Consider the following 13,036-nt stretch of genomic DNA (forward strand, 5'->3'; position numbering starts at 1 on the left):
CACTTATTTCTTCTCAATCTCATTCTGATTTGTATTTTTGCCTGATATTGGATGAGAACCTTATGTTTTGTGGACAAATTCAGGTACAAATACAAATATTTTGCTTTAACTATATTATACTAAATATATAATGTTTTCTTTTTGAATGAATGAATGGAATTTGTTGAATTATTGTTATATTAAAAAGTAAGAAAACAGAATTATCATAACTTATGGTGTCTACTAGCAGTGTTAGGAAAAAGTCCAGTTATTTTAAGCTGAAAATCACACGGGTTACTAAATAAATGCAAACATTTCCTTGAATGATGGCATTAAACCAGTTGACAATATCTTGAAACTGCTGTTTCTGATTTAACTAGAATAGACATGTGATCACATTATATTGTACAGAATTTGAAATGTCCATCAGTGCTACATTCTGAAATATAAAGTTGGTTTAACTGTACTGCAGGAAATGAAGGACTATAGATTAGCATGTTCACAAGGGAACAGTTGCAAGTTTGTTGTTGAGACAAATCCTTGAGTGTGGATTTGCTGCACACCACACTGCAGTCCTTGTGGCTCATCAGTCACATTTGTGATTCTCTGATTAGCTGAATTCCTCATTTCCCAGAGGTAACTCACATCCTGCTGTGTGTCAACACTGCCGTCTTGATCTCCCATTTACATCTATCAATTCTCGGCTTCAATGCAGATTACAAAAAGTAACCTTAGACAGATCCAAGTTAGTATTTTCATCCGTCCTTGACTTGCCATGAACCTGGGAAACTAGAGAAGACTCAAGTGTTTTCCATATGAATTTGATTTATTTCTCAGGATGAATCTGTGTTAGGCATATGCAGTTAGACTTGTGGCAATGGGCACTACATTAGTAGAATACAATCATAACTGAGATGGCTGCAGTCACACAGTTAGTAATCAAGATGCCATCTTCTGACTTAAAATTCCGTTCAGCCACTGGCCCTAGATTGGCTTCAAAAGGAAGATTATTTTGAGGGCTAGAAGGTAACTTATTGCATAAAATGCTTGAGGTACAAACAAGAGGATCTGTCTGTACATCCCCAGCATCCACATCAAAATTTATCCAGGGGCAAATGTCTGCAACCTATCACTGAGACTGGGATAGGGAGCCAGGACAAGTAGTTCTTGGGTGTTTGCTGGAAAACCACCCTAATTAAAACCGTGAATTTCAGATGAAAAACCTGGTTTCAAAAAATTAAGTTAGAGAGGCTTTAACATCCTAACTTAACCACATACAAACACACATACACACATACACATGTGTGTATATATATACACACACACATATATATGTATATTCATATAGGTCATATATAAAATCATATTTGCAAATATATAAATTATATATGGTCATTTACATTAAATGCATGCATATTATATACATACATACACACATATATACATATGTATATATATATAATATATAATTTGTATGTAATATATCTACATGAACACATATAATACTTGAAGCAAATTTACCCTCCCTTATTATTTCATTTAACCCTCATCAAATGAACAAACTATCTAGACACATGCAGGGGATGTTTTATAAAAACTAGAGTTTTCTGCTCAGGAAGTAATTCTTGTGCCATTTGTTATTTAAAACCAAGATACTTCATTACTGTCGTTGCTTTAGTACTTGCCATTATGAGACAAAATTTCTTTCTCCTGCTAAGATGGCTTTCATGTTATTTTAAAATGCAAATGCACATTTAGTGACAATACTCTAGCTTACAAAAGTAATGTTCAGTTAGTTCTTTGGGATAAGTTTATTAACAAGCCGTCAAGAGTCATTTTAAATATTGTTCCCTTTCCCAGCACACATCATTTAATCAAGAAAGGCTGCATCTTCTGAGGTCTATATTATTTTACTGTTTGGGGAGTGTATACAGAAAGCCCTTGTCTTACATCCTGAGTGTCTGCGAATGTCCTCCAATTCAGAAGACACACCTAAAACGAAGAAACAATCAAGTGATTGATATTTTCCCCTGCTCACTATGACTAAGAGGCAGAGTGTTTTTACTTTTTTTCATCACAATAAGCGGAAATCTCATTTCTTTGTATGAGATTCCTAATGTTATCTCTGCTCCCATTGCTTAAGGAGAAATTACAATAGTAAATTTTGTTTAAAAATATGGATGATTTGATGTCATAAGGAATTGTCTTTTTTTTTTTTTCAAGAAAAGCTCTGAGTCAACATTGGTTGCAGATTTATTTTAAATAGTAATGTGACCAGCAAAGCCTGACGGGCTGTCAGCAATATGCTCACGGAGTGTTTATATAAGCTGTTGCCAGTTTCATATGCCCCATTGCAGAGTTACAAATTGTGACTAATTGCTTTCTCTAGACTCTGAATTTACTGACATTTTATTTTTTTTCCTTCACAAACTCAAAGCATTTGGAATCATTTGTCTTTCTCCAGACCTGAAAGGCAAAAAGAATATGCAGGTGTTGCATGTTTCATAAGTAGCATGTGTTTCTGTAAGACATTGGATTCATAGGTCAAAGACACTGTGATACAAGGGAAGCAATTTCTCCAGTGAGTGAGCCTTATGCCAAAGATATCACACCTAAGAGTCATACTAAGGACTATTTTTCCCCTGAATGGATTATAGGCAGATATTAATTATTGGTATATTTATAAATAGTGATTTTTTTCTGTATTTTTTATTGGATATTTTCTTTATTTACATTTTATTTTATTTTCCAATTTTTTATTAGGTATTTTCTTCATTTACATTTCAAATGCTATCCCAAAAGTCCCCCATACCTTCCCTCCCACCCCCTCCCCCTCTGCTCTCCTACCCATCCACTCCCACTTCTTGGCCCTGGTGTTCCCCTGTACTGGGGCATATAAAGTTTGCAAGAACAAGGGGCCTCTCTTCCCCATGATGGCCGACTAGGCCATCTTCTACTATATATGCAGCTAGAGACATGAGCTCTGGGGGTACTGGTTAGTTCATATTGTTGTCCCACCTATAGGGTTGCAGACCTCTTCAGCTCCTTGGGTACTTTCTCCAGCTCCTCCACTGGGGGGCCCTGTGATCCATCCAATAGCTGACTGTGGGCATCCACTTCTGTGTTTGCCAGGCACCGGCGTAGCCTCACAAGAGACAGCTATATTAGGGTCTTTTCAGCAAAATCTTGCTGACGTATGCAATGGTGTCTGCGTTTGGAGGCTGATTATGGGATGGATCCCCGGGTGCGGAAGTCTCTAGATGGTCCATCCTTTCGTCTCAGCTCCATACTTTGTAACTCCTTCCATGGGTGTTTTGTTCCCAATTCTAAGAAGGGGCAAAGTGTATTGGTCGCTAGGTTTTATGTCAATGACATGATTCACATACCCACTTTCAGTAGCTTGTGCTCAGATAGTGAAAACAGATGGCATCCTCCTCTCTATTTGTAAAGAAAAAAGGCCATGAAAAATGTCCTCCATATAGTTAATCTCTTTTCTCTTTATCATTAAATCTTCTCTTTTTCTCCTACACTTCCTGAGTATAAAGGGGAAAAGGAGAAACACTAAGTAGACAGGAAGTAGACCATAGTCATTAAAGGGGTTTTCCCAAATTGCTAAGTTTCTGTCTTTACATTTTCATATAGATTTATTTGCTCATTCTTTTCTGCCACGAGATAGGAACGTCACATGTGTTAACAATGCATAACACTTCTCAGAATCCCCAGTTATCAAACGTGGTGAAGACAATGAGTTCTCCAGCTTAATTAGTAAGTGCCCACATTGTTTTGTTTTTCTTTCTTGTTATTTGCTAGTATCATTTATGTAATTCGGTAAAAAAAATCATAATATTAATGGAGACTCCAGAGATGGGAAAATTAGAGTTCTAATTTCCTTAATATAGGAAAGGCTTAGGGGAATCCAAATGCCACCCACAACTCTTTTATGGTACCTTTGAGTGGAGACAGGCTCACTGATCTCATGAAGATTTTTCATAAGGACATTGAATGATATATATTTGGATACATGCTTTAAAACATGGAAAACACCATAAAAGATGTTTTTCTGAACATAAACTCTGGTTATTCTGGTTATGTGTTACTTTAACTTTTCTGAGTTGATCTTTTTTTTCATTTTTGCATGTCTTGGTATAAATTATATATGTTTATGATTTTTCAAGTACAATGAGGTAGACAAAAAGTCTATTTATAAAAGCAAGTAAAAAATCTTCCTTTTCTTTCTCTCAAGGTCTACCTCATGTTTACCTTCCTTCTACCCACTAAATCAAAAATACTTATCATAAAAGATTAGAAATTAAAACAAAATAGTCAAAATTATTGTGATCATTTTCATTTCTTTATGTAGCAGATACTTTTCTATGAGACATATGCAATCTCATTTACTTCTTTTTTTATTTTTTAAATTTTATTAGATTTTTTTAATTTACATTTCAAATGTTATCCCCTTTCCAGGTCTCCCTCTGAGGACCCCCCTCCCCTTAATCCCTCACCCCTCCCCCTGCTCACCAACCCACTCATTCCCAATTCCTGGCCCAGACATTATCCTACACTGGGGCATAGACCAAGGGCCTCTCTTCCCATGGATGAATGGCTAGGCCATCCTCTGCTGGATATGTAGCTGGAGCCATGAGTCCCACCATGTGTCCCACTCTTTGGTTAGTGGTTTAGTCCCTTTGAGCTCTGGGGGGTACTGATTAGTTATATTGTTGTTTTCCTATGGAGCTGTAAACCCCGTCAACTCCTTGGGTCCTTTCTCTAACTCCTTTATTGGGGACCCTCTGCTCAGACCAATGGATGGCTGTGAGCATCCACTTCTGTATTTGTCAGGTACTGGCAGAGCCTCTCAGGGGACAGCAATATCAGGCTCCTGCCAGCAAGCACTTGTTGGCATCTACAATACTGTCTTGGTTTGGTGACTGTATATGAGATAGATGCCCAGGTAGAGCAGTCTCTGGCTGGTCATTACTTCAGTCTCTGATTTACACTTTGTCTCTGTAACTCCTTCTATGGGTATTTTGTTCCCTCTTCTAAGAAGGATCGAAGTATCCACACTTCCTTCTTCTTGAGTTTCATGTGTTTTGTGAATTGTATCATGGGTATTCCGAGCTTCTGGGTTAATATCCACTTATCAGTGAATGCATATCATGTGCCTTCTTTTGAGATTGGGTTACCTCACTCAGGATGTTATCCTCCAGATCCATCCATTTGCCTCAGAATTTCATAAATTTATTGTTTTTTTAATAGCTGAGTAGTACTCCATTGTGTAAATGTAATATTTTCTGTATCCATTCCTTTATTGAGGGACATATGGGCTGTTTCCAGCTTCTGGGTATTATAAATAAGGCTGCTATGAACATAGGGAAGCATGTGTCCTTCTTACCTGTTGGAGCATCTTCTGGGTATATGCCCAGGAGAGGTATTGCTGAGTCCTTAAGTAGTACTACGTCCAATCTTCTGAGGAACTGCCAAACTGATTTCCAAAGTGGTTGTATCAACTTGCAATTCCACCAGCAATGGAGGAGTGTTCCTCTTTCTCCACATCCTCGCCAGCATCTGCTGTCACCTGACGTTTTGACTTTAGCCATTCTGACTGGTGTGAGGTGGTCTAGGGTTGTTTTGATTTGCATTTCCCTGATGACTAAGGATATTGAATATTTTTAGGTGCTTCTCAGCCATTCAGTATTTCTCAGTTGAGAGTTCTTTGTTTAACTCTGTACCCCAGTTTTTAATAGGATTATTTGGTTCTCTGGAGTCTAACTTCTTGGGTTCTTTGTATGTATTGGATATTAGCCCTCTATAGCATTTAGGATTGGTAAATATCTTTTCCCAATCTGTTGGTTGCCTTTTTGCATTATTGACAGTGTCCTTTGCCTTACAGAAGCTTTACAATTTTATGAGGTCCCATTTGTCGATTCTGGATTTTATAGTACAAGTCATTGCTGTTCTGTTCAGGAAGTTTTCCACTGTGCCCATATCTTCCGGGCTCTTCCCCACTTTCTCCTCTATAAGTTTCAGTGTATCTAGTTTTATGTGAAGGTCCTTGATCCACTTGGACTTGAGTTTTGTACAAGGAGATAAGAATGGATCAATTCGAATTCTTCTACATGTTAACCGCCAGTTGAGCCAGCACCATTTGTGGAAAATGCTGTTCTTTTCCACTGGATGGTTTTTGCTCCCTTGTCAAAGATCAAGTGACCATAGGTGTGTCGGTTCATTTCTGGGTCTTCAATTCTATTCCATTGATCTACCTGCCTGTCACTCTACCAATAGCATGCAGTTTTTTTTCACAATTGCTCTGTAGTACAGCTTGAGGTCAGGGTTGGTGATTCCATCAGAAGTTCTTTTATTGTTGAGCATAGTTTTTGCTATTCTAGTTTTTTGTTATTCCAATCTCATTTACTTCTTAATTGCTGCCCATAAGTTATTTCTTCTTCAATGCCATTGCTATTTAAATATTTATCTCAACTTACCACTGTGTCAGTTTAACATATATAAACTTTAAAGATTTTAGAATCTACAAGTAACTTTCTGCTTCATTATTTTAATTTAAAAACAGGAGGTGTCTTCCTCTGTGGGAAGGACTATATATTAATTCTCTACTACTGAACAACACAAATATTTCTTCTGTGAACATTACCCAAAACAAATGCTGTCCAGAGATAGTTTAATGAAGTTTCATTTTCTCAATTGGAAAATAGCAACAGAGAGATGTTTAGATTGCAATATAATTTTGATATATTTGTGTATATTATTAATAGAAGTCCAATTCTGTAGATAAAACCAATGTAACTTAAAAGCAGCAGTCTCAATTAACCTGAGCCCCCAAGATCTCTCAGATACTGGATCACCAACCAGGCAGCATACACCAGCTGATAGGAGGCCCCCAACACATATACAACAGAGGACTGCTGGGTCTGGGTTCAGTCAGAGAAGATGCACCTCTCTCAAGAGACTGGCATTCCCAGGGAGTTTAGAGGTCTGGTGGTGGTGTTCGTGGTGGGGTGGATACATCTTTGAGGAGACCAGGGGACTGGGAGGAGGTATGGGATGTGGAACAGCTGGAGGGCAGACTGCAAAGGGAATAAAATCTGGCCCCTGACTGCCTCTCAGAGGTTGAAGATAAGCTCTCATTGCTGGAGACACTGCACATTTAGGACATAGGACTTAGATTATTCAAGCTGAATCTAACTGGAAAGCTGCTTTCATGGAGTCTAGATTTCATGGTACTAGAAAATACTCTGCAAGCTGTCAAGGGAGAGAAGAAATCAACACTCCATCCCAGCTATGTCAGCCACAAACCACAGCAATGTCCAGCATGGTGATCTATTCATAAAGATAAATTAGTAGCACTCACATGCTTGTGGCAAACAATAGCTGTCTAATTGGACTTAAGGCGCAATCAACAGTAGGGAAATCTCTACTGCCACTTTTTAGAGCAGCTGCATTCTAAATCCTATCTGTATTCCCACAGAAAAGTGTAACTACTACCTTTGTCAAGGAATCTTTTATTTCCATCAAATGAAGTCCATTAGGGAAAACCACAACTGGACATGATACAGGGATCCACAGACAGTGGGGAGAAAAATACCAATGAAATCTGTATGTGATAACAATGGCCTCTGTGGCTCAGAAAACATCACAAAAGAGGGCCCCAGAATGCCAGCATGTATGCTGTGACACAACCTCTCATGGCTGCATGAAGGAGACCCAAATAATGGCAGTATCAATAGATACCCTAATGTGTGAGGAGAAAAATCTCACAGGATCCCACACCTAAAACAAACAAAATAAACAAACAAACAAAATCAAGCCAAAAAAGCAAAAACAAACAAAACCAAAACCAAAAAAACTTACAGACCACTGTCTTCATGGAAAAGGAGATTAGCCTTTGTCCAGGTTGAGTCCTTGAGCTGGTTATCCATTACAAACATGTAAGTCCTGAAACTGTATACACATGAGAAAAGAAAAACAGGGTCACCAGGTTGTATTTATATATTTATGCATCCATATCTATGCATATATTTACACATCCATATCTCTCTATATGTAGCAATAATAAAAAAAAGAGGCTATTACTGCGAGAGTCGGTGGGGAGGGTTGGAGGAGTTAGAGGGAGGGGCCTTGACAGGCTAGAGAGAAATGGAAGGGGAAAAGGTTAATTATATTTTTAGTTAAAGTGTATAAAAATAAAATAAGTACATAAACATTATTTATCCTCTCTGCCAGCAACATTAGACTATTTTAGCCAGTTCATTGGAGTTCTAAAACACCGAACAATGTAAGCCTGATGATACGATTTCCATGAGGCAGTTGGCTCTACCAACAATCTCCTTTTAACAATAGTTTTATTGAAGTAGACTTCAAATACACTGAGCTTTGCCTTTGTCAGGTGCACAGTTCATGTTGAGTTGGAACACATTCAGAATCAGTGCCATTGTCCCCACAGCTGAAGCAAGGGTCTCGGCAACACTCCCTGGTTTCCTTTGTGTCTATCTGTATGATAGGAGCATAATAAAGTGCCGGATTGTTTAAAGGGCTCTCAGGTACACAATGCGGGACGATAAACTGTATGCACTGGGTTGAACAAGTCTCTATACTTTACTTATCTAGGAAAACTGAAATGAACAGCAGCGTTTCATTTTCTCTACCCTGGAAACCATTATTCTTGTCTCTGCTCCTGTAAATCTGGCAATTACTGAGTTCTCATGTAAATGGGATCACACAGTGTTTCCCCTTCTATGACTGACATTTCAGATCATGCAATCACCTTCAATTTCATTCATGTTGCTAAAAATTGGGGAATTTCCTTTCATGGGGCCGAATAATATCCAAGCTGAATTCAAGAATATTCAGTTTCTTTACCACCTATACATATCAACGTTTGGAGAATTAAAATTCAAATGTAAAACATGAAACTTAAACTACTAAAAAAGTTGCTTGTGAGATGAATTTTGAATGTAACAACAAACACAGTTTGCTGTAGGAAAGATAACCAATTGGGATTACATCAATCTAAAAACAGTGTGGACAGTGAAAAAATCAATCAACCCATGGAATGGGAGACAATATAATGTATTTGATACATTGTTTGTCATTTTAAAAAACTATACAAGAAAGCTCCAGAATTCAGTAGTCACTAAACTTTAGACAGTTGATTGTTCCCAAATGATTTGATTTTAATAATATATATCATTTGGGATTAACTATGTCTAAACTAATATGAGAAATAAGTTATAGACATTTATGTACATATATGAAATTAAAAGTTCAAAAGCAAAATTTTAAATAGTCCCATGTACTACTTCATTCAATGTTTATGTAAATTGGTTTTAATATTTCACCTATGAATTTATAATTTATTTCTTAATGACCAAAATATTTTGATTGGCCGATAAAATAGGAATTAATGAATTTCCACTTCCTTTGTTTACAAGCCAATAGTCTCTGTAATGGCTCATAAAATACTTATCATAAATCAGTTTGTAATATTTAAGATATCTCCACTATGTTTAATTAATGTCTTTTTTTAGGAGGAAATCTGTTTATGTCCCTGAATACATGTAAATCATATCATAATATAGTCAACAATCTTCACCAGTTCTCATAGGAAAATAAGGAGATATAATGCAGTTTGGATTTTTGAATACTATTAATTATGAAAACAGGGCTCTTATATTTGGTTATTTCTCATTTGTTATAATAACATTATATACTTTTCTTAATCCTGTGACTCTAATACACTGTTGTGAATGACTAACAACTTGAAGTACAAACCAGGAATAAGTTTTTCCACTGTTGTCCCTAGCTGAACCAAGGTAAAGAGTGATATATTATGAACCACATTGAAAGAGGCTTTCTGTAACTATTAGACCATATGCTCTAATATTTAAAATAAAAACATTTAGTATCTCATATGTCACATCACAAAGAAAACAAGTCTTGAATTATCACCTATTCGGTAGTGATGGTTGTTTACCTGAATTCTGTTCTAAGCTATGGTCGTTTTAAATTTGAAACACAGAACTATTTCCAAATATACCAGAAGGACTCTGTAACTCAGCACATGGTAAGAGCAGAAAAAACTAACAGTCTCAGATTATAGTCTCAGCTATGTTGCAAATTCCCTTTCCCAATTGCACATTAACTTTGACTTTCAGTGTCTCCATTCTACATCACCCTGGACTTTTCTTACAAACAACAGAGATATACTTGCTATTTGTGATTCGGTTGAATCCAGTGTCTAACTCTAGAGACTATTAAAGAACATTATGGCTTTCTGCTCCCCCCTGTTCCAGAGACAGCCGCATCTTCTTGTGCAGTGTCAGCCTCTTCCCGTAGACAAAATGGTGAAGGTAGGTGTGAACGGATTTGGCCATATTGGGCGCCTGATCACCAGGGCTGCCATCTGCTCTCCACATGGCAAAGTGGAGATTGTTGCCATCAACGACCCCTTCATTGACCTCAACTACATGGTCTACATGTTTCAGTATGACTCCACCCACGGCAAATTCAACGACACAGTCAAGGCCGAGAATGGAAAGCTTGTCATCAATGGGAAACCCATCACCATCTTCCGGAAGTGAGACCCCGCTAACATCAAATGGGGTGAGGCCAGTGCTGAGTATGTCGTGGAGTCTACTGGTGTCTTCACCACCATGGAGAAGGCTGGGGCCCACTTGAAGGGTGGAGCCAAAAGGGTCATCATCTTCGCCCCTTCTGCCGATGCCCCCATGTTTGTGATGGGTGTGAACCACGAGGAATATGACAACTCACTCAAGATTGTCAGCAATGCATCCTGCACCACCAACTGCTTAGCCCCCCTGGCCAAGGTCATCCATGACAACTTTGACATTGTGGAAGGGCTCATGACCACGGTCCATGTCATCACTGCCACCCAGGAGACTGTGGATGGCCCCTCTGGAAAGCTGTGGCGTGATGGTCGTGGGGCTGCCCAGAACATCATCCCTGCATCCACTGATGTTGCCAAGGCTGTGGGCAAGATCATCCCAGAGCTGAACGGGAAGCTCACTAGCATGGCCTACCGTGTTCCTACCCCCAATGTGTTCGTTGTGGATCTGACGTGCCACCTGGAGAAACCTGCCAAGTATGATAACATCAAGAAGGTGGTGGTGAAGCAGGCATCTGAGGGCCCACTGAAGGGCATTTTGGGCTACACTGAGGACCAGGTTGTCTCCTGCGACTTCAACAGCAACTCCCACTCTTCTACCTTTGATGCCGGCGCTGGCATTGATCTCAATGATAACTTTGTCAAGCTCATTTCCTGGTATGACAATGAATACGGCTACAGCAACAGGGTGGTGGACCTCATGGCCTACATGGCCTCCAAGGAGTAAGAAACCCTGGACCACCCACCCCAGCAAGGACACTGAGAACAAAAGAGAGGCCCTCGGTTGCTGAGGTATACCTATCCCAACACTGAGCATCTCCCTCACAATTTCCATCCCAGACCCCCATAATAACAGGAGGGGCCTAGGGAGCCCTCCCTACTCTCTTGAATACCATCAATAAAGTTCGCTGCACCCACCTCAAAAAATAAAACGATCATTATACTACAGGCACATCTTATAGATCTGGAAATCTCTCATATATGGATTCTGCTCCATTTTCTACAAATAGCTGGGGAAGCTGGGCTTGACTCTTCTTGACATTTTCCAGATGTGGACACCTCAGCCATCCTTATTCCTCCCCGGTCATCTAGTCACAGTTTAGGCATAAATGGTAGATATTCAATGTGAAAACATTTGATTCTCTGATACAGTAGTTTACAATTAGTTTTTATCATACATTCTATAAAGCCATTTGCTTTTGTTTTATAGCATGTATCAATTCATATTAATATGTTATTTATTATTGTAAGTCTGACTCTATCACATAATTGCATATTCCATTAGTGTAGCATAGCACCTATAATATAATTTGTATAGCATGAAAATTCAAAATAGTCATTGATTAAGTTGATTGTGGAGTAAATCAATAAGTTAAATCTACTTAAGTTTGCTCACTCTTTAAAAGTTTAATAACTAAAAAAGAAAGAAAAAGCTTAATAACTTCCCTCTCTATGATTTCCTCAGTTGGAAATTAGCATACTATTTTTATATTTCCACATTGCCTTGTACCTGCATTTTCATTGATTTTTGGATCTAATTTTTATGACTTTTCATTAGTTTATATCAGTCTCCTTTATTATAATGAATGTAAATATCTGTGAGTCACTGTTGATGTCATATTTGCTACTTGAATATGAAAGGCATTTCTCTCTCTCTCTCTCTCTTAAATGTGCACTCAATTAATTAAGGTGACAGGTAGCTTCATGGTTCTCTATCTTTTTCCAGACCTGAAATTTCGAGGAACTAAGTAGGAGGTCTTAAAGAGAGATGTGTGCTTTGTCAAAGCTAACTGCAAGCAATTGAGTTCTGCTGGTGCCTTGCCTGCTCAAACTGCCCTGCTGTGTCAAATGCCACATTTGATAGGGAAAATATCTAAGGGGAAAACATTAAAAGATGCAGACTGTCTTACATCGTCAAAATGCAAACCACATGTCTGTCATGATTTCACATACCTGGGTTTGACCAGCAACTTTCCATCCTGTGACCTTACAGTACCCTCTGCTTTGACATTTTAAATGAATTGTTCTTCATATAAATGCCATGACCCATACTAGTCATTCTGACTGTGCTCTCAGTAGTAATTTCAGGGTCTCACTATTGCCTGTACTGTATTATCCTGTCCCCTGAGTACCCAGCCATCTAGACAATAACCAATCACTTGAGCCTAAAGCCTGTGGGTATAAACCTAAAGTACCATATATAGCTCCTGTTGGAGAAGGACGCACCGACTCTATCTTACTTGGACCATGGCCTTTACTAGGTTGGCCTACCTACACCTAATTCATTTTGCCATCCATGATAAATACTGTATTGAAAGTACAGTTCATCAAAATATCAGAATTTCTTACTCAAAACTTTGGAGAAGTTTACTTTTAAAACTGGATTTTAAAATTACGGAGCTAAGTAACAAATGT

General features: G+C 38.3%; 1 pseudogene; it reads left to right on the plus strand.

Moving 5' to 3' along the window:
* The first annotated feature begins 10,594 nt into the window (after positions 1–10,594).
* On the plus strand, positions 10,595–11,392 carry LOC110299760 (glyceraldehyde-3-phosphate dehydrogenase pseudogene; annotated as a pseudogene).
* Positions 11,393–13,036: the final 1,644 nt, after the last annotated feature.

The sequence above is a fragment of the Mus caroli genome, unplaced genomic scaffold (genome assembly GCF_978045245.1).
Source record: "Mus caroli unplaced genomic scaffold, Mus_caroli_1 scaffold_10, whole genome shotgun sequence".
NCBI classification, from domain to species: Eukaryota; Metazoa; Chordata; class Mammalia; order Rodentia; family Muridae; genus Mus; species Mus caroli.